The sequence below is a fragment of the Neofelis nebulosa genome, chromosome 4, assembly GCF_028018385.1.
Source record: "Neofelis nebulosa isolate mNeoNeb1 chromosome 4, mNeoNeb1.pri, whole genome shotgun sequence".
Taxonomy (NCBI): domain Eukaryota; kingdom Metazoa; phylum Chordata; class Mammalia; order Carnivora; family Felidae; genus Neofelis; species Neofelis nebulosa.
Window position 1 is genome coordinate 57769669 of NC_080785.1, and position 23374 is coordinate 57793042.

The 23374-nt window shown below is 36.5% G+C and overlaps 1 pseudogene; it reads right to left on the bottom strand.

The window, feature by feature from the left end:
• The window catches only part of LOC131508550 (triosephosphate isomerase-like), a 28062-nt pseudogene extending 10179 nt beyond the window's left edge, over positions 1 to 17883 (bottom strand).
• Between the last annotated feature and the right edge of the window lie 5491 nt (positions 17884 to 23374).

Consider the following 23374-nt stretch of genomic DNA (forward strand, 5'->3'; position numbering starts at 1 on the left):
TTCTGTGTCCTCCACCTTGACCACGCCTCCTCCCCTTGAGTAACCTCCTGCTCACCTGTTCAAACTTCCCGATCAAAACACACACAGCGACCTGCATAACAGGACTCCGACCCTTCCCCAGCCAATCGGCTAAGGCCACAGCCATTACCTCACCAACTGCCCCTAGACCCCAATAAAACCTTTGTGCTTTTGAAACTCGCTCTCTCTCCGATATCTCACCGCTGCATCGGTGCAGGTAGAAGATTGAGCTCGAGCTAGCTTGAATAAAGGCTCTTTGCTTTTGCATCAGATTCGGCTCCCTGGTGGTCTTTGGGGGATCACGAATTCTGGGCATAACATAATATAGTTTATATAATAGTGTTTCCCTATAGTTACTACTATATATCTATAAAATAATTAAGAAATAATGTTACTCTAAATTGCATAAATGAATGTAGTCCTGTTTGAAGATGCTAATAGAAAATTAAATCTGGGACACCTGATGGCTCAGTTGGTTGAGCGTCTGACCCGACTTTGGCTCAGGTCATAATCTCATGGTTTATGAGTTCGAGCCCCGCATTAGGCTCTGTGCTGACAGCTCGGGCCAGCTAGAGCCTGGATCGGATTCTCTGTCTCCCTGTCTCTTTGCCTCTCCCCCACTCACATTCTGTCTCTCTCTCTCTCTCTCTCTCTCTCTCTCAAAAATAAATAAACATTAATTTTTTTTAAAAAAAAGAAAGAAAATTAAATGCTATAATTCCAAGGAAAACATTAATTTCAAATTTTTTTAAAACTCTGAGTGAATTATTTTGATTAAAATTTATAAAGCAATTATTTAGATTTTCTAGAAACTAAAGAATGATTGCATCTATTTATTTATTTAAAGAAAGTAATTTGTTTTCCTAAATATGTAATGTCCACATGATATAGGCTGGAATTATTTTTAAAAATTGGACAGTCTTACATTTGATAGGTTGTACCAGGCAAAATGTGGACTATATAAATTATATAGCACACATACATTCAAAAATTAAGCTAGAACAATCAAAATGTTGTAAGATAATAACACTTGGAACACTGGCACATGATAAACTCATCTTATTTCCAATGTAGTTAATATTGAAGTGCTTACATTATTTTGTACATGTTTCTCTTCATCAACAAAGCAGCCACAGAACTGCAAATGACATGTTATAGGCATGTTGCACTATCATCCAAAACTTAATAAATTCTTATAATTACTGAATCAAACACATACTTCTACATATTTACTCTTCACATCTAAGTGCTACTATTTATATACTAGAAACAACTTGCACGTTTCTATTAAGAATAGGCTCAATTTATTTTTTTAATTATTTTAAATTCTGCTGTTTAGATATTATCAATGGAAAAGAAATGTTACAAAACATCATAACAGAATATGTGCATTGGAATTAGCAGGAAAGAACTAACGAGGGTAAAAACATTTGTTCAGTTTAAAAAGTAGAGTTGGGAAATAATACACATACTGATAGGCTCCAATAATTATCAAACACCAAATCTACACAGGAGAGGTAGACTGATAATTCAATGGGTCCAGAAGGTAAGAGATTCCATAAGAATACTACTAAAAAAAAGAAAGTCAATGATTTCTAATCCAGTGACAGGAAATAATTCCTTCTTGATCTGTTTTATCTTACTCTAACAAGGTGGTGAAAGAGCCACAAAGATACCAGAATACATAAGCAAAACCTGTCTCAGCTTTGGACATATTTCCACATGATATGAAGATCTTCACTGGAACCAAAAGAATTCTAACATACAATTATTAGGAGGCCTTTTTTCATGCCTCTTTCAACTTGACATTTGATATTAGCAATCACTCCCTAATTATGCAAACACTCTTTACTTCAGGGCACCATTTTTTTCTGTATTTATTTTTTTTTAATAACTTGTTTGTTTTTTTTTTTAAACTTACACCCAAATTAGTTAGCATATAGTGCAACAGTGATTTCAGTAGATTCCTTACTGCCCCTTACCCATTTAGTCCATCCCCCCTCCCACAACCCCTCCAGTAACCCTCAGTTTGTTCTCCATATTTGTGAGTCTCCTGTTTTGTCCCCCTCCCTGTTTTTATATTATTTTTGTTTCCCTTCCCTTAGGTTCATCTTTTTTGTCTCTTACAGTCCTCATATGAGTGAAGTCATATGATTTTTGTTTTCCTCTGGCTGACTAATTTCACTTAGCATAATACCCTCCAGTTCCATCCACGTAGTTACAAATGGCAAGATTTCATTCTTTTTGATTGCCCAGTAATGCATCTCTGGAGGCAAGGGAAACAAAAGCAAAAATGAACTACTGGGACCTCATCAAAATAAAAAGCTTCTGCACAGCGAAGGAAACAATCAGCAAAACTGAAAGGCAACTGACAGAATGGGAGAAGATATTTGCTAATGACATGTCAGATAAAGGGTTAGTATCCAAAATCTATAAAGAACTTATCAAACTCAACACCCAAAAAACAAATAATCCAGTGAAGAAATGGGCAGAAGACATGAATAGACACTTGTGTATTTCTTCACACAAGTCTGACCCAATTTCCAAATTCTCTTTCCCTAGTTTTTCTTTTGACTCCAATTATATAACTCCTATATCTTGTCCAGTTTCCCCTTTTATTCATTCAACATACTGTATATTTATTCAGCTCCACTGTATGCCAGAAATTGCTCAAGGCACTAATATAAACAAAACATATTTAATCCTTGTTCTCATGGTCTTGACATTCTAATGGGAGGGGGAGTGAAAATGAGCACAAACAAATAAACTAATATTAAGTCAAGGTAGTGAGTTGATATGTAGTGAGTTGATTGGCACCACCACTGCCAATAAAAAATATGTCCAAGTCTTAATCCCCAATACGTATGAGTATGACCTTATTGGAAAAAGGACCTTTGCAGATATAATTAAAAATCTCAAGATCAGGTCATGATAGATTGCGGGGGGGGGGGGGGGGGCTCAATCATATGACAGGTGTCTTTATAGGAAGAGTTTATATAATGAATTAAGTATGCACTGACCTGTTTTAACAGTGACATGATGGAAACAGAAACTTTCTGCAACACAATAAACATAATTATAAGATAAATAAAAGAAAGTTTTTTGTTCAGCAAATAGCAGTATGCGAGGTCCATTACTGTAAGATGTGACAGAGTCTGATGATGCTCAGACTTAGCTCACTAGATTGTTTAGAGGAAAAGAAAGTTAAAACATGACATTTCATGGCATGGCTATTAAAAATGTGGATACCTGAATACTTACCACTCTTTCAGGTTATTTTAGTACTTTTGCCACAAAGATAAGATCTGTGAAGGAGACATATTAAGAAAATCTCATGCTCTCTCTTTTGAAAAGAGAAAAAAAGGATGAAATTCTCCAAATACCTTGTTTCCCCCCATATTTACTAAATGAATGGGCCACAGCCTACAAAGGCAGGGCAATCAAGATCACTACAGAATCATGTGAAAGTAATTACTGCCACCTTGAGAAAAGAATGAATGACTTACAATCTGTGCCATGGTCTAGTTGGGAACACATCTAGATGTGGAAATAATAAGTCATTATTTCCACAAGCAACAATCTTTAAAACTGCACCACAGGTTCTGGTAAATTTATGGTATAGATTTGTGGTCCCCATTTATTTGTAATTGGTCAAAAACAGCAAGAGATTTTAATTATAAAAATCATCTCAAAGTGAAATGAAAATTACATTAATGATATGGATAATTTGGCCACAACTTAGACTCTCTATTGGTGTTTTGTTTTGTTTTGTTTTGTTTTGTTTTTAGTGAATGGGAGAAAATAAATGTTTGAAAAAGAGATAGCTATCACTACACAATCTTACCATTGGCTCTAAAGCCACCAGGACAGAGACAGAAAATTTGGGACTTCATCTTTTATTTCAAGGGCTCTATCTTATATCTTAGGATTCCAGGAATTCAATTTAGTTTTACTCACAATCTCATATGTTATTTTAAAAATTGCTGAAATTAAAAATAGTGGAAAGCTGATGGAAAATCTTTGTGGATGAAACATGTATTTTTATGAAGCTACTTTATTCCTGGCAACTATTTTCGTGGTATGGTGGTGATAGCATTCTTTAAATGCCAACATTCTGCTGGTACTCAACATTGGCACTTTTCACAAATAACTGAGAACTCTGAGGGCTAATCCATGTGAATTTCCCACCTCATGCTTGGTAGACTCCATCTCAGGGTAGACTGAACAGAAAGACAGAACCTTATAATGAATATTCAGATTTAGAGGTAGATTATCACTGTATATTCCCACTCATGCCTAATAAAATTTTAGGGGGGAAATGTGTTTAAACATTCAATGGTTTCTTCCTGTCTTCTGGTTTAGTTAGCTGGCTCACTAGTTATTTAGTCTCTTTCATGTGAACATCCTAGTCTTTCTAATTTCTCTCCTTTCCTACCTTTCTTCCTGATGCAACTGGGAATCAAGGGACTGTATGTGACCCTCTAGTGTCAGCCTCCTCAATGGTTCCTTTTTTTCCCCCACAAGCAACCAGAACTTTGTGGATCTTCCACATGGCATGAACAGGCTATGACCAGGAGTATAGTTTTTGGTTCATCTGTCTAATTAACCTATTCTAACTGTGGCCAAGGCTTGCGCAGAAAGCTATGTTTCTGCTGGAGTCTCAAGCTTCTCTGGACTATGCCTAAATGAGCAGACTTCTAATGCCAATGCATAATCTCCAAACAATGTACATGTTTGCCCATGCCCTTTAAGGTTTCACCCTAGTACAAGAACTTTTGCATCTGACCGTCTCCCAACTGTTCTGTTCTATGATATTTAGCAACCTGGATGTGTTGATAAAATTTTAAGGGATTTTGAAAACTCTTCAACTCTCTTAATAGTATTTTCCACTATAGACTCAAAAAAAAAAAAAGCATCAGTACTTTCCCTCACCATCTCTTCAGTCAAGGTAACATCTGCTTTATTTCTGAACAGAAGAAAACCACTCAATGAGAAGGAAGTCAAAAGAAAACAGGATTTAATAACATTAAAATGCATCTGAAAAAATATCTAATTGCACCCCAGGAAACAAAGCAATAGTTTGTACTATCTACTTTCTCAGTACTGATAAACTTCCCAAATTCAAAGATAAGAATAGCCTTAAAAATGGTCTTCCAGAGATGATCTTTCTATCACTTCTGGGGGTACAAATGGGATAAGTGGCTCCAGAATGTCACAGCACATCTCTTAAAGCTGTTTGAAGGAAAACCCTACATATTTAATGCTAAGTGTTGACAGCATAGTTAATGATGGTACAAAGCATGAAAGAGAATGTGCACAGTCCCTACAGATCTTCTCAAGAATCACTTTCATTAGTAACATATGCGGAGCCTGTTACTAAGACTGATTCCATAGCCACAGTCCAGATCTACTGAATCAGAATATTTTAGAATGGAAGCTGATATTATCTATTTTAACAAGTTGCAGGGATAATTGTGATATACATCTTTTGGTATCCCATGAAGGGCTACAGACATTCTCCCTTCTCTAGAAAATCTGTGAAGCCTGTACTCCCTCCACTGGATCTATGCTGATCCAACCTTTGGTAGTTGGCTTAGCAGAGATTAGAGAAAAGGGATACATGTATTGGATTCTAAATAATAATACAAATAACATTACAATGCAAAACTTACTATATGATGTCCAAAAATCCCCAATTCATTATCTCCTGGCATGTAGCAAACCTCAGTCATCACTAATGATTCATCACCTATTGAATTATATTTCATTAATCATGAAGACTCTTCTTGAAGCTACTGATAATTTAAGGTTTTATGAACACACAATTTATCAAATTCATATACTGATTGGCAAACGTATCTGCTTTCATGTTAACGGGCAACAGAAGGCCTCAGCAACTTTACCTTATTTTTAAGGTATTTTAAATTATTGTTTTTTAATTATTTTTTAACGTTTATTTATTTTTGAGAGAGAAACAGAGGGAGAGAAAGAGAGAGAGAGGGACACAAAGAATCTGAAGCAGGCTCCAGGCTCTGAGCTGTCAGCAGAGCCTGACATGGGGCTCGAACTCACAAACTGTGAGAGCATGACCTGAGCCAAAGTCAGACACTTAATCGACTGAACCATCCAGGTGCCCCAGTTGTTCAAATTATTTTTTAATTGAGGTATAGTGGACAATGTTATATTACTTTTACGTATACAACATAGTGTTTGACAATTCTACACATTATGCAAAGCTCACCATGATGAATATAGTTATCATCTGTCACCTGACAACATTATCACAATATTATTGACTGTATTCTCTATGCTGTACTTTTCTAAAAGTTTCTTAATTTTTGATGCATCTGCCCACACTCCACACACAACTTACCTTATACATTTCTTGTCCTTATTTTCCATATTCCTCCAACATCATTTTTAAGTTTAATTAGCTTTAGTTATTTATTTTTGTGAATTTACTTTTTGTTTTAATTATTTTATTTATTTTACTTTTGAAAAGCCACACATCAGCATATCTCCCCAGAATTTAGTTTTAAGTTATGTACCATTAGAAAGAAATATTTATTCCTCACTATTCAAATTTCCCTAAAGTGAGATTTCTGCTGAACACTTCTAGTCTCTCCCCATCCTCTGGGAGAGAAGGACAGGATGGAGAGCTGTACCTGACTAACAAGATGTGCAACAAGAAATTGACCCTCAGTCCCCTCACTTTTCTTCCTTTTGAAAACCTTCCTGTCTACATTGAGAATCCATTCTGGTTTGCTCTTCCAAGGCATACATTTTACAAGACAAGAACGCCCATGTAGGGAAGTCTGTGGCTGGTTAAGTCTGTCTGTAACTTGGTGGGTAAACCTAATTCTGAGGATCAACATGTCATCATTGCCACATCCTGCGATGTATCACTCATCTGCGTTAAGCTCATATTTTGATAGCCATCTGTCTAAATGGTTTGTGTCTATCTCCAAATTGGTATTAAACACAGAAGGAAAACAAAAGTAACATTTATTGTATGCCTTCAAACCCCAAACCTATTATATAATTTAAGTAAATATATGTCTAATTTGTAACATACGGCCACTCTTCTTGGGATTTCCTATTCCTCTTTGTCAACCTTCCAAGTAGACTCCATATTTACATTTAAGAAAAGCTATGTGGGAGTCTGCAAATAGTAGCCAATATATTCCAGAATAAAAGTCACCCAATAAATTGGAAGGTTAAGTGAGGCAGCATTATGAGATCTTTTTTATTTTAAATCTTAGCCGAAGATGATTAGTAATATCATTAAGGGAGAATTTCCATTTCCCAGTCCTTTGGTTTCTCTGTGAAGAAGCTTCTATTAGAGTAAAATACTTGACTCTGTCTGAAGGATGAAGTTATGAGGGAAAACCTGAGAATATCTGGCCCAGCCCTTCTGAATCCTTTCTTTGGGACAAGCCTACCTCAGAGAATATCTGTACTGGGTGCTCCCGAATAAGGAGCATTGGGGGGGTGGCCTCTGCCTTTCCACAGTTTCTTGTGCCTTTGCAGGGAATTCTGCTGAAGATCAGGTACAGTGATCTGAAGCCCATTATTTCCACCAACCTGAGCTATATTCTCCAAATAGTTTTGTCAGTAATTTAGGACACAGTTTAATCTCTGGTTTTCCCAACTCCTGTGCCTACTGGTTGTTTTCAAATCAATTGGGGTAGGAGGTGGGGGGGGGTGTTATTTATTAGGTGTCCCTAGACATCAACAATAATATACTTCCCATTTGAGCAGGCATTTTATTTTTTTCATTCCCATAGTGTCAGCACCTAGAATTGTGCTTATTGTACATTGGGCACTCAATAAATATTTGCTATATTTGTTGAAATAACTGGAATTTTATCATTTTCATACTTTACCTGAGGCAGTAACAATGAAATATGCCTTCAGTTTTTCGAGGAAAGACTCAAAAAATATGAGGAACTGAAGTTCTACTTTAGATATTTATATATCCTTTGGGATTAAAAGCTTTTTAAGGTTCATTTTATCTTCATAAGCCTAGAGATCTTAGACTCTTAGAATAAAGAATACTCAAAGCAACATCTTAAAACACAATGAACAGCTATCAAAATTCCTATAAAATAACAAGCACATCAAACGCTGATGAAGATGCAAAGGAAGTAGATTGTTCATACATTGCTGGTAAGAATGTAAACTGGTGCAACCTATCTGGAAAACGGTCTGGCAGTTTTCTTTAAAAAAACTCAATATGCAACTAACATACAACCTAGCAATTGCACTCCTAGGCATTTATCACAGAGAAGTGAAGATACGTATTTATACAAAAACTCGTACATGAAAGTTTATAGCCACTTTACTCATAATAGGCAAAAACTGGAAACAACCCACATGTCCTTCAGTGGGTGAATGGTTAAACACACTGGCATACCCATACCACAGAATATGACTCATCAATAAAAGGGGGGGGGGAACTATTGATATAATCTATAACTTGGATGAATCTCAAGGGAATAATGCTGAATAAAAAAAGATCAATTCCAAAAGGTTGCTTAATGTATTATTCCATTTATATAATATTCTTGAAATGACAAAACCAGAGAAATAAAGAAGAGAGTAGTTGTTGCCATGGGTTAGGGATGGGGTGGAGGAGGAAGACAGATACAGATATAAAAAAATCATAATAAGGATCTTCACGGTGTTGGAACTGTTCTATGTCTTGATTGCAGGAGTGGATACACGAACCTACATAAATGATAACACTGTGTAGAATTAAATACACCCACACACATATGAGTACACATAAAGGTGGGAAATTTAAATAAGACCTGTGATCTTAGTACCTTGGTGCGATACTGTATTACAGTTTTTCTAGTATGTTATCAAGGGAGGAAATTGGGTAAAGACTTCACAGGATCTCTGAATAATTTCTATAACTTCAGGTGAATCTGCATTTACCTCAAAATAAAAATTCAATTAAAAAATCTAATTATTGGTGGTAGGGGTAGTTAACAGCAACAATCAGAAAGAAAGCATTTGTTTTTTCCTAAATTACATGAGTTATGTTAACTCATTTATTTCCTTCTTTCTTTTTTATTTCTTTAAATATGTTTCAAAGTTTTTTTTTTCTAATTACAAGAACAATCATACACACAGAAAACAAGTCAATAAAGAAATGTGTAAAGCAATGTTCATAATCTTTTCCTCCCTCTCTCCCAACCCACTGTCCCCAAATAATAAACAGGTGTTCATACTTTTTAAAAACACTTTTAGATATATCCTTCTTATACCTTCTCCATGAAGCATAGACATATGTACTTATATGTAGCTTTTTTTTTTTAGAGAGAGAGAGAGAGTGTGCACGAGCAGGGGAGAGGGAAAGAGGAAGAGAAGGAGAGAGGGAGAGGGAGATAGAGAGAAAAACAGAGAGAGAGAGAGAGAGAGAGAGAGAGAGAGAGAGAGAGAGAGAGAGAGAATCTTAAGTAGGCTGTATGCTCAGCGTGGAGTCCCATGGGGGGTTCAATCCCACCAACCCAGGATCATGACCTGAGCTGAAATCCAGTCGGACGCTCAACCAACTGAGCCACCCAGGCACCCCTATATGTAGTTTTTATATAGCAACATCATATTCCATATGGAGATATATCATAATTGAATCAATCAGTAATAGAAATTCATATATTACCCATTTTCATGAGGATACTTGGTACCAAAATTAAGTTTCAATAAATATTCTTCTAGGTTTATCCTTATATTCTAGTGTCTTTATTTTTAGAAAACAGATTTTTCTAAATAAGTTATTCAGCCACTATTCACATTTTAACAAATAATGTCTAGATTTTAAAAAGCCCAACACTGAACATTACTTAAAATCTTCCATTTGAGGTCTTTATGAGTATCTAAGGAAATATGGGATAACCAATGACAGTCTGGTAATTATAAGTGTAATTTTTCTCCACTCAGAGGAAAAAGTCCAGAATTTCAGCATTTTAATGCAATATTTCATAGAAAAAATTCTTCCCCTTTTTATACTTTGCAAGATTGTAATTTTTTTTTAAATTATTGGTTGTCTAGCTTGCATCTTATATTTGGGGCTTTAACTTAAAAAAGCTTATATTTAATATTTTAATAAAATTTAATTTTAATCTATAAATACTCTAAAAAGCTAAGAAATTTGTGTATGGTGCACTATTTGCACTATTATTATGCTTTCCAGTATATGTATCATTAACTTGCACCCAATTTTGTAATTTAGGTAGTTGACAGAGGACATTGATAGAAAACAGTAAAGAACGAAATCTATCATGATCCAAGCAACATTCCAACACATACAGTCTTTACAGCCAACTTCCTAGTAAACAGTCCCCTATTGGGTTTTAATTCAATTGGGTACCGGTTTTGGCTGGTTCCCAGCGGAGGTCACACAGCCAGAAGCAGCTAGACCAGGGATGTGGAAGGCATCACGTTAGACCAATGAGGAGGAAACCTCACACAGGAGTCTTAAGGTTGGCAGCTGTGCTGGTCACTTAGGTGGCTGTCCCTTGCCCAAGAAAGACAACTTTGTATAAGAACAGGAATAAAGAGAGGGCATCAAGTTTCTGGGTCTTATTACCATTCTAGCCAGGGTACAAACTTCCAGCCAAAAGGCAGGCTTTCTCCTCCCGTAGAGTAGTCACGGGCTAGAGGACTGCAACCTAAGCGATGGACGTGAAAGTGTTCCAATAAGACTGTACTCCTTGAAAAGCCCCTGAAATAAAAGTAATGGAAGAAAAGAGAGAGTATTTGGGGTGCCTGGGTGGCTTAGTCGGTTGTGCATCCAACTTCAGCTCAGGTCATGATCTCGCAGTTCATGAGTTCAAGCCCCGCATTGGGCTCTATGCTGACAGCTCAGAGCCTGGAGCCTGCTTCAGATTCTGTCTCTCCCTCTCTCTCTGCCCCTTCCCCACTCATGCTCTGTCTCTCTCTGTCTCTCAAAAATGAATAAACGTTAAAAAAGAAAAAAGAAAAAGAAAAGAGAGAGTATTCACCAAGTTTGTACCAGCTCAGAGTCCAGATGAAAAGCACTCGAAGCCCTGTAGTATATCTACTCTTATCGGGATACCCAAATCTCGATTATGAATTGCCTGTGTGGCACAACCCTCTTGATTTCTGAAGTCCACACAGCATGCTGAGCAGGGGGACGTATGATTTTTGTTAATGCCTTCCAATCCCAATGGGTCATTTCATATCCATTTCCTATTGCTTCAATTATCTCCTTAGTAAAGGAGCTTTGGACACTGTTCTCAGCAACACTTCATTTCAATTCCCTACAGACAGTAAAAGGGAGGGAATCATTCCTAGGTTGATGTCCAGCAGTAGTAATGACGGGGAATGTATGAAACTCCCCAGTAGCATATCCCTCTGGTAAACATTGCTGCATAACCCATGGTTTATGTCCCTCCCATACAGGTATTGGTTTTAAGCAATCGGGAGGAATAGGGACAGGAGGAGACGGTGGAGGAAGGTCATCCGTTGTAGGAGGTGCCAGAGGAAAGGCAGATGTTAGGTTTTCTTTCTTAATTTGTTCCTTCTCTAGAGATACATGTAACATACAATATGCCGTAGGGACTAAACTCCAGGTCACCAAAATGGGAGCAGGAACCTTTTCTCCCTTTTTATGTTTTCTTTTTAAATTTCTTCCTTCTTGTTCTTGTAGATCTAAATCAATTGTACCATCATTGGGAAACTAGGGGTAGATGTCTCATATTGTTGCTAACAATTTAATTAATTGATCTTCTGTAACAATACAATGAACCACCTTTAAAAGCTGCTGTAAAGTTTTTAAATACAATAGCTGTTTTGTTATCATTTGTTGACCCGTAGTAAAGAAGGAGAAAAGAAATACTCTCACTGAATACTAGACACGTTGGCAGCTATCCCAAGCAGGCACTGCTGTCCCTTACCGAGATGAGGTCTGTTTGAAGTCTAGATGGTTTCACTTTCGTCTCCTGAACATGTTGATTCTGCTGCCTGAAAATCTTCCTCTCAAAGCTATCACTATCACATTGGGGTCACCAAGTGTCTGTTCTGCTCTTGGCTTTGTCCAGCAAAGCCAAGGGTGGCAGAAAGTATTACTCAAGACTCTATGCAAGTCAAAAGAGGTGAAAGGGATACTAAGGGAAGTTCTCCAAGCTGCTGTCAAGCTTGCCTATTTATTAAGTGTCCATTTAGAAAAAGAGTACGCAATGCATCAGTGGGCTACGTGCCAGTAAGAAGGTATTGAAAGCCTGCAGAAAAACAAGTTAAGACATTCCCAAGACTACAAAAGTGGAGATGTAGAAAACAGGGTGGAAAACAAGATAAGATATTCTATATGATAACATGGTCTAAGGAATTTATGAGCACAGGCAGGACCCAACCCCTAGATATACATTAGATAACAGGCAAGGCATGCCCCTTAGGTATACATTAACTAGACAAGTGAAAGCTGTTTTCAGCAAGGCCAGAAAGCGGAGTTCTGCTTTGCAATGTGTTCCCTATGATCTGCTAACCCAGGACATGGCTATTTGATTTCCCACAAAGTTGAAAATGTCAATTTAAAATATTTGTTACTAATAATACCCAGTACGGGTAAAAGTACAAGAGAATTCACTGATTCATAGCTCCTTCTAGGAATTAGTAAATACTGACAAACAGCTGTGTATATATGCATACTCTTTAATGGAATACCTACACTTCTGGGAGTTTGGACAAGCAAATAATCACAAAGTAAAAATAAATTTTTAGAAAAAATATTCAATAAGATTGGGAAATGTCCACAATATGTTGCTAAACAAAATAGTTTATAGAAACATTGTGTTAGTTAAGGTTATTCTGCTATTAAAATAAATAAAACCCACGCCAGCTCAGTTAAGGAAAAAAGAAACGTATCAAAAAAAAAAAAAAAAAAAGACAGGAATTTATTGGAGCCTTGGAAACATTAACCATGGCCTTCATGGTATTTAGAACCCCTTCCCTGTTTCTGAATTCTGTTCTTTTCCACTGGTTTGCCTTACCTCCGTCCCCTGCTGCAACCTGACTTTCTCTGACTTCCGGTCTACATGTCAGAAAATGTTTGGTTTCCTTGTGTCCAACAGACTAAGGAGGGTTAGCCTGGAATCTATTAATTCCAGTTCCAAATCCCCTAGATAAAGGTTTCATTGGCCCTGGTTAGGCCACTTACCCCCCTAATCAGCTGTGTGAGTATGGAGCTGGGGGAAAGGAGAGAAAGAGAGAAAAGCCATGTAATATGGCTATAGACACAGGGAGTCTTGCCTCACATGAGTAGGAAAGATACATGTATATATTTGTGGTTAGCCACCCAGCAATTTCATTTCCATAATATATTTAGGTGAATAGACATATAAAGCCATGGATATTAATAAAGATTATACTATTTAGGAATACATGTAAAACACATCTAAATGCTAACCAAATATTATCTGGTTATTCCAGTGATAAGTTGTCATTTTTTATTCTTCTATATATTTTTTTAAATTTTCTCAATAAGTATGAATTACTTTTATAATAAACACAAATATATTAAAATAATATGTCAAATAAAGTTGAATAATAAATTATCAAAGACTTGCATTAATTTTCATTTATTGTTTCATCAATAGATGTTCCGAAGATGTACATGCAAGTTTTAAACTAAATCAGCCTAAAATATAGAAGGACATTTGAAAAGTAAGTACACACTCAGTACAATATTAAATTTAGTACACACAAATTACTGATATAGATTATAGACTTAGAATGTTAATCTATAGTGGCACCTGGGTGGCTCAGTCGGTTAAGCGTCTGACTTCAGCTCAGGTCATGATCTTATGGTTTGTGGGTTCGAGCCCTACATTGGGCTCTGTGTTGACAGCTTGCTCAGAACCTGGAGCCTGCTTCAGATTCTGTGTCTCCTTCTCTCTCTGCCCCTCCCCTGCTCATGCTCTACCCCTCTCGTTCTCTCAAAAATAAATAAATTATTGTCAATGTTATTGAGAATAATTACTAAAGCATGCCAAAAGAGAAATTTGGTTAATGAAGCATTTTACAGATGTAAGTACTGAATGTATTTCTAGGATTATAATAATTACTATGCCTAAAAAATTAATGCGATAATTATTTAAGTTATTTTTATCTATATTTTTTAAACAAATCATAATATTCCTTTGAATATCATTGAAAGGGTCTTAAAAGCCAGTAAACAGACAGTAAATATAAACTATTATCTGGAAAATTTTTGCATGCCACTGTAGCTAGGTTTGTGCATTTTTAATGAATTTCCATTAAAGCTTGAATTAATTGTTCTGTAACTAAATATCAGTACACAGATTGAAGCCAGAAGTCAGCTAAAATAAGAAGACTGATTCAGGGAATAGGAAACTAGTCGGGATCTCTAGCTCCAGATCATTTCAGTGGTTTAACATTATTTTTATAATCTTTGTTCATTGATTTCAAAAATATAAAACATTATTCCATATATTCATACCAACAAATTGCAAGAAATATGAATGTAAACTCAATTTCTTGATCAAGAGAATCATAACTGAACTGTATTCAGTGAATCTGCCATTTTGATACTCTTATAATTATTGTGGTTTCCCTCTTGATACAATGCTGCTTCTTAACATCCATGTAACTCTGACATTAAGTTGTCCCTAGAGCCTGCGATTGCATCCAGAATGCCTGCGCCACTCAGATTTGATAAGTCTGCCATTATAAAGGGGCACATTAAATTCTGCCAGGTGTAACTTGCATCCACAAGTAAAGAACGGCACAATTAGGTCTTGGAGTTAGCAGGGATCATACAAATGTTTGAACAGTTTTTAGATTATCTAAAGGCTGTGACTGTCTTAGAAAAACACTTCAGTTGTTTTGGCTGAAGTCAACCTAATAAAACCTCTCCCTAGGACAGTTGGAGTTAGTAATAGGAGGAAAGAAAGCAGGCTCTGAAAACACAATTCCCCTGATGATGTAGAATGTAGAAAACACAGGGAAATTGCCCACTCAGTCTTTGGTCCTCATCACAGGGTGTACCTACCCTAGTGTTCAAATATAGCATCCCCAATAAATGGGATAGGGCCTGGAGCTGGATGAAATCATCTGTGTACCTTCCGAAATATGTCAGGGTTCTATCCGTTATGCCCGTGCTATGCTGCTAGTTTTCCTTCAAATTAGAAGCCAAAGTACAATTATGAACTCATCTAATGGAAAGACATATTCAGTTGTGTTTTTCAAACTCAGCTGCAACTATTGTTTTCATGCTATATTCTGCATTTTCCCCCAGAAAATTCCCTTTTTGCTGATGCTGGAGAGCAGGAGCCAGGAGTGTGGTGGTCCTTACACCTTTACACCCCATTAGTTGAGGGACCGCTACCTAGAAGTGCCAAAACCTGTCACTTTGATATCTAGATGACAAGAAAAACTAAAAAGTTACATAGGGACACATGAAGCTAGAGGAAGGGATTACATAGATGTTGAATTCAGATTTCTATTCCCTACTCTAAAAGACAGAATGATGGCAGAGGCCCAGGAATCACTGGCCTTAAGCCCAGAGCTAGGCTTGTTAAAGGGTCCAACAGTGACCTTGAACACAGATCTAAAATCATGTGGGTTTGGGAATGGGAAAACACCAAGGCCTTATTTTCGTTCACAAACTCCTAGCAGCAGTTTGAGCTTCTCTCTCCCTGTGAGCTGCAAGATCTTAGGCAGATGTGATCCTAGACCATTTCTTTCAAGGAGTCTATCAGAGAGATAGCATATTTGACATGTCAATTTTGAAAAAAAAAACAGAGCAAAAATATGCTACTGCCTGAACATCAGTTGTAAAGATTAAAAAATAATAAGTTGGAAATGCTAGAAATATAAAACCCTTCTATAAAGTTTTATGCCCGCCATGCTTAAAATTACACATTAATCCAATTTGCAGAGTTGGTAATCTGATAAAAATAAACAAAGCTCATATTTAGATATGAACTAAATTCCTCCATCTGTCAGAAAGCAACTACCATTTAAGCTGCTTTTTCACTAAAATGTGTCTATTTTGGGTCTTGCAACCACTAATGTGCTTGAATCATAAAATGAAAAAGCCTAAAATTTCATGTAAGATAACCTTTCCTCAGCATTCAAAATACTTTGCAATGTGATCCTCTTCTTAGTTTAAAAATCAAACTTTGGTTTACATCAAAAGCACTATGAATAATGAAATTGCTGTATGGTAAGCTTGGAAATAGATCAGAGCAGAAGTGGGGGAGGTGGATGGAAGGGTGCCCTAACTAGAAGACTTCAGTCTTGTTTCCCCAGTCAGGCTGTATTAGTTCAGGTCACCAAGAGCACAGAAGGCCTCCTTCCCTCCCCTAAGCCTAATCTTTATTTCTCTCTTTTTCACCCAGAGGCAACGTAAATAACTAAAGTTCATTAGGTAATTATTTCACACAAATCATTATGTTAAATTCTCACAAAACCCCCCAGGAGGTAGGCCTTATTGTTATCTTCACTTTAAAGATAAGCAAATGGTTCACCCAGGGTTCCAGCAGCCTTATTCACAACAGCTCAAAGGTAGAAGCAACCACGGTGCCTTGACAGATGAGGGGATAAACAAAATGTAGTGTATGTGTGTGTGTGTGTGTGTGTGTACAGGAATATCTATATCTATCTGTATCTGTATAGATAGATGGATGGATAGAGATAGATAGATAGAGATATAATCCAGCTTAAAAATGAAGACAATTCTGACATGTGCTACAATGTGCATGAAACTTACAATATTATGCTATGGGAAATAAGCCAACTACAAAATAATAATAATAATAATAATAATAATAATAATAATAATGCATGATTCCACTTACATAAGGTACCTAGAACAGTCGAATTCATAGAAACAGAAAGTAGAGCAAGTGTTGCCAGAGGCTGGGGGGGAGGAGAGAGGGAGCTGCTGTTTAAGGAGTATAGAGGTTTAGTTTTACAAGATGAAAAGAGTTTTGGAGACTGGTTGAAAAGCAACTTGAAGGTAATTAGCAAAAACTGTACATTTAAAAATAGTTAAGATGGCAAATTTTATGCAATGTATATTTTACCACAATTTTAAAAACATTTTTAAAAAGATAAGCAAAGTGAGATACAAAGTCACAACACATTAACTTCACTTATACTAAATTACATATTAACTTCACTTAGAAGTTTTGTGTTACTACCATGGAACACCTGAGTGGTTCAGGAGCCTCCTACTTTGGCTCAGGGCGTGATCTCACCGACCATGAGTTCGAGCCCCATCTCTGGCTCTGTGCCGACAGCTCAGGGCCTGGAGCCTGCCTCAGATTCTGTATCTCCTTTTCTCTCTGCCCCTACCCCGCTTGTGCTCTCTCTCAAAATATATTAAGAACATAAAAAAAAAAAAAAAAAGAAAAAACTATTTTAAAAAACGTTTTGTCTTACTGCAATGCTATATTGAAATGGCTTTAATATATTTAAAAATAACTTCAAAATTTTTAAAGGAAATAAATTCATGACCAACATCCAGTCAATCACTAATTCTTATTGATTAAACCAATAAAATATCCTTTCTTTTTTTAAAAAAAATTTTTATTTTTGAGGCGGGGAGGGACAGAGAGAGACAGAGGATGTGAAGCCAGGTCTGTGCTGACAGCAGAGAGCCCTATGTGGGGCTCAAACTCATGAACCGTGAGATATGACCCGAGCCAAAGTCAGACATGTAACCAAATGAGCCACCCAGGCACCCAAATACCCTTTATTTCTATCTGTTCCTCCTTACCACACTTCTCCTGCTTTATCCCAGGCTGTCATCACAGGAACCTCTGTATTCACTTCCTGTCTTATCTCCCTGTGTCCAACAAGATTCTTCATCCTGTGATCATGAGTCCCTAGACTGAAATCCGTCAAAATCAAACCCTGTCAAATGAAGCTTAATGTCCTTCAAGTGACAAACAAGGTCCTTCCTGCCAAAGAACTGTTTCATCCCCTATCTCATCTCATACCACTATCTCTGTTCCATAAGCTCCAGACAAAACCTGCACTCTGGAGGACCCAACTATGTCATGTCACTATTCAACTCTGCTGCCTCTGAATATGCTGTTCCCTCCATCTGCAAATCCTCCTTTCCCTTCTCACTAAAAAATATTTCCACTTATCCTTAAAGACTTATTTCACAGGTATCTAGTCTGGGAAGCCATTCTTAGTACCCAAGGCTGCAAAGGACTCCCTCACAATGACATAATAGTTTTATCGACTATAGAAAGTAGATGAGTTAAAAATGCTTCTATATTCTCCATTTCATTATGGAGACTGAAGATTTGCTAGAGAGCACAGAAGAATTATTCAGACAGAGGCGCCTGAGTGGCTCAGTCAGTTAAGCGTCCGACTTTGGCTCAGGTCATGATCTCGCGGTCCGTGAGTTCGAGCCCCGCGTCGGGCTCTGTGCTGACAGCTCAGAGCCTGGAGCCTGTTTCAGATTCTGTGTCCCCTCTCTCTCTGACCCTCCCCCGTTCATGTTCTGTCTTTCCCTGGCTCAAAAATAAATAAACGTTAAAGAATTTTTTTTAATTAAAAAATAAAAATTAAAAAAAAAAGAATTATTCAGACAAAAGAAACAGTTTCCAGAAAGAAGATAATTCAAAGCTAGTCTCAAGGGGTGGTCAACAGAAAAAAGTAATACTTTGACATAGACTAGGAAAAGAGAAGAAATTCTATTCCATACTATCGCAACACTCGATCAATACATTTGAGGCTTTCCACAGAGGCCACAGCTAGAATTTTTGCAAGAGAACAGATGACATCTTTTTCTTCAAGAAATGGTTAAAAAAAAAGCTGAGTCCTTGAAAAACCTGAAGACAATTATTAAATCCCAAAATGAAAAGATGTACATTAGCAGTTGACAGCTTCCTGATAAAAAAAAAAAAAAAAAAATACAAAGACCAGCATAATGAAGAAGTGCTGTGTCTCATTAAGAGGGGAGCTTATACTTCTGGAGCAAGTATATGAGATGGGAATACAAGTTAATCATTAGTTAATCAAACCCACCAACTGCTATCAGTTGATGACTGACTCACCTGGGAGGACACCTCCCTCACTCACACAGGAGAATTTAATACAAAAGAAATGGAGGGTGCATTTCTAATGACTTTAAAATCCTTATTGAAAAAAAACTGGAGGACTTGAGGGCTTAAGTATTATTTTCTTCCCCAGTTGAAGGTCTTGAATTTAAAAGGAAAATGGGGCGCCTGGGTGGCGCAGTCGGTTAAGCGTCCGACTTCAGCCAGGTCACGATCTCGCGGTCCGTGAGTTCGAGCCCCGCGTCAGGCTCTGGGCTGATGGCTCGGAGCCTGGAGCCTGTTTCCGATTCTGTGTCTCCCTCTCTCTCTGCCCCTCCCCCGTTCATGCTCTGTCTCTCTCTGTCCCAAAAATAAAATAAAAAATGTTGAAAAAAAAAAAATTAAAAAAAAAAAAAAAAAAAAAAAGGAAAGTAATAATGAGGTTGAGAAGTAGCTTAAGTCAGATCATGGAGCAAAGAATTTGGAGTTTACCCAACAAGTAATTAGGAGCCATTGAAGTTCTTTGCAGAGGGAAGTAAATTTGCATTCTACCTTATAAATTAGACTCGCATAAATTGAATTTATGGAATCAATTAAGTGTGACATAAATGTCTCTAGAATCTATTAAAACTAAATAATTTCACGAGACTTGAAAGACAAAGTATTAAATCCTGAGTGGCAATAACTCTACTAAGCTTTATTGGACCCTGAAATCATTGGCCAAATATTCTTCAGTCCTCTATACATCACTTCTTATTTTTTTAATCGGAAATGTGTAAGGGTACTTACGAATACTACATGTACATCAACTCATATGTGTCTTGCAGGAATGTGAAAACAGTGCCCACCCCGAGTCCATTCTTCCTACTAACAAGGGTAATAAAACAGCAGCAATAATAGTATAATGACACATATACATGCACATCTATCTTTCCTGAATTACATCCCCGAAAATGGATAGGTATGATCTCTCATTCTTAGAGGGTTTATTGGGGGAATGTCCATTAAAATACAGATTTATACCAGACATAAATTTTCTTATGGAACCTCAAGTACCAAGGTACAGCAAGGTGTTTATGTGTCTGCCAACTGGAAAGGATATGCCATATTTTAAAAGGTACATTGGACATAAATAAATATGAATTCATATTTAAAACTGAAAAAGTCTCGGCAGTATACTCTTAGTTGCAAACATGGTATTTAATTAAACTGTTTGTGATTTGTACAACTCTACATAGTTTGCCCAGGATTGTGAGAACAGTATTATTTTTAACTATGTTCAATGATTCTCCAAAGCAACCCAAATGAGATTAGAATGTATATGTATTCAACACACTGTTGCTAAAAGGATGTTCATTATGGGACCCATGGAGTCTTATACAGTTCCAATGAAGCCAAGAAAGCAGAAGGCCCAGCACTTCGTGTTAACTAAACTGTTTGACAGTACAAGTATTACTGGCCCAAATTTTATCACAACGATAGCTCATGTATGTATGTATGTATGTATGTATGTATGTATGTATGTGTATACACACACACACACACATATATATATATACATGGCACTTGCTATATGCCAGGTACTATTCTAATACAGAAGATGATAGATTGATAGATATATTCATTTCATCTCCATCTATAATAAATGCAATCTTCATAACATCCTATAAACTAGGTATTTACTATTCACATTTACATAAGAGGAAACAGAGACACATAGACCCTAAATAACATAACCAACATCACAAAGGGAGGAAATGGCAAAGCTGAGATTTAAATCTAGGTAGCTGGGCTCCAGAGTCCATTCTCAATCACCAAGTTTCAATGGTGCTTCTATAAGTGTTGACTCCATTTCACCCTTGTCTGTGCTTGTACAGCACCCTATAAATGCCTCCACGGTGGTGCTTTTCAAACTATGGTAAAATAACAGTATATGTGTGTGTATACAGTAATATTTTATTTATATATATACACTATATGTTTATAGAAATATAGTAATATAACATATTAACAAATGATGATATATTGTTAGGGATATATAAATAATAATATATTATTATTAACATGTAACAATATATTATATTAATATTATATTATATAACTATGTAATTTTTAGTAATATAGTCCAAAATCCACTGTGAGCCCATTTGGGGCAGAAAGGATAATTGTTCCACATCTCTTTGTGCCCATATTCCTAACATAGTGATCAATATACCATAAACACCTAATGAATATCTGCTAATGAAAACCCATGTAAACATCACAGCTGCTTGCTACTATGGGGTTTTCTTACCTGCTCAGCTGGCATTTGCACTGTCTTTATGACACCTGACTTTCACTTTCAACTTCTGAACCCTGATCCCCTTTCAAATTCCCGCCCCTAGAACTAAAGCAGCAACAATATAACACCTATTATTAATGAAAATAATACCCACAATAAGGATAGGAGTTAATATTTATTGAGCATCAACTATGATTTCAGTCTTTGTTACCCATCACTGTCACAGTGACTGGGCTCTATGTGATACAAAAAGGAGTCTTCTCGAAGGCTGGTCTGCATGGGCCATGCAACTGTCATCCCAAGGGTACTCTAGAATAGAATACTTATTCTAAAAAAAAAAAAAATACTTATTCTAAAAAAAAAATAATCAAGAAACAACAGAGAGAACACTGTACTTCCCTGCTCTGTGAGAGAATCTATACCTTTTCTTTTTAAAATCAAACAATAGTTTTTTTCTTGTGGGTCACAGAGTATCACCTCTAGCCAGGGAGTGCACTTAATTGAATGCAAAACCCTACTGCTTAGAATATTAGCTAATGTTTCAACCTACCTCTGGAATGCAATTAGAGGCAGTAACACTAAGTCACAATTTATCTCACTGTAACGATTTCTGGCTTATATATATAAGCATATATATATATATATATATATATATATATATATATACACACACACACACACACACACACACACATATGCATACACACACATACACACACACATGCTATTAAAGAATGAGACCAAGAGCTTTCTTCTTCACAATTAATATTTACTAAGTCTCCAGGGCTGAAATTACCTCAGTCTTTTTCTTCAAGTCTACAATCACAGCTGTAGTTTTTTTTTTTTTCCATTACTATAGCAACCACAGGAATGCAAGCATTGTGTTTCCTTCTCTATCCAAAACATATAAAAGGGGCCAAAGTAGCAACAACCACCAAGAGACAGATAAATACCCTAAAAAATGGTCATAATTAAGAATTTACATTTATGGGGGTATTTTGAAAGCACATCTGACTTCAGAGTACTTAGATCATTCAACTATGACAAAATACATATTCATTCAAGTTTATTGAATCAAGATTCATTAGTTTCATTTACAGAGACTTCCCACAGAAGAATCCTAAATTTACCAGTTTTGTCTTTTTGTATAAACAAATGATAGGAAAAAATCTCCTCCATTAAAGTTATAGAGAACTTTCCAAATTACATAAAACAATGTCTTATTTATACCCAAAAGGGAGCTAGAAAAAGACCAAAGTGTAAGAAGTTAATAGGTTGATCCCCGATTTTGTTGTTTATACTTCAAAATCATAGTAATAGTAAGGACATTCCTTCATGCCTACAGTTGTATCTTTAGTCTAAATTCATTATAAAGTAACACAAGCACAGTATTTTAAAAAGAACTCAATGGAACTTTCAAACATCTGACTTCCATTCTGTGTATCTATGGTTGTGACTTTAGAAGTCCTCTGCCCCATTCTGCTGTAATAAAACAAATTTTAAGGTGAAAGACCCATGGCATAAATAACATTATTCTTCAATGTAAATCAGTAATTTGAGGTTTTGGACACGGGCACATCTGGAGATTTGGTTCATATATATATTTGGGGAGAAACACAGGGATCATCTATTCTGATCTCTTTTTTCAGAAAAAAGAACTGATGAAGAGATAAAATGATAGATAGGTAGACAGATATCCCAGTTCTCACAAAGAAGGTTTCCATCATGGAGTAATTGTTGTTGTTGTTGTTGTTGTTGTTGTTGTTGTTGTTGTTGTTGAATTTCCAAGGAAGATGGCTACCCTAATTATTTTCTAAGGACAATATGTGCACTAGCTCCGCCAGACTATGTAGGGCTCTTCCTTGGGAGATAGACCCCGACTTCAATATGTATAATTTACTGAGGTAAGTGCTATAATAGATACATTTACAAAGCACAATGGAATCACATAGGATGGGCCCAACTCTTCCTGGAGCAGCTTCAAAGAGGGAGGATTGCTTTCTGTTGGGTATTAAACACCGTGTTC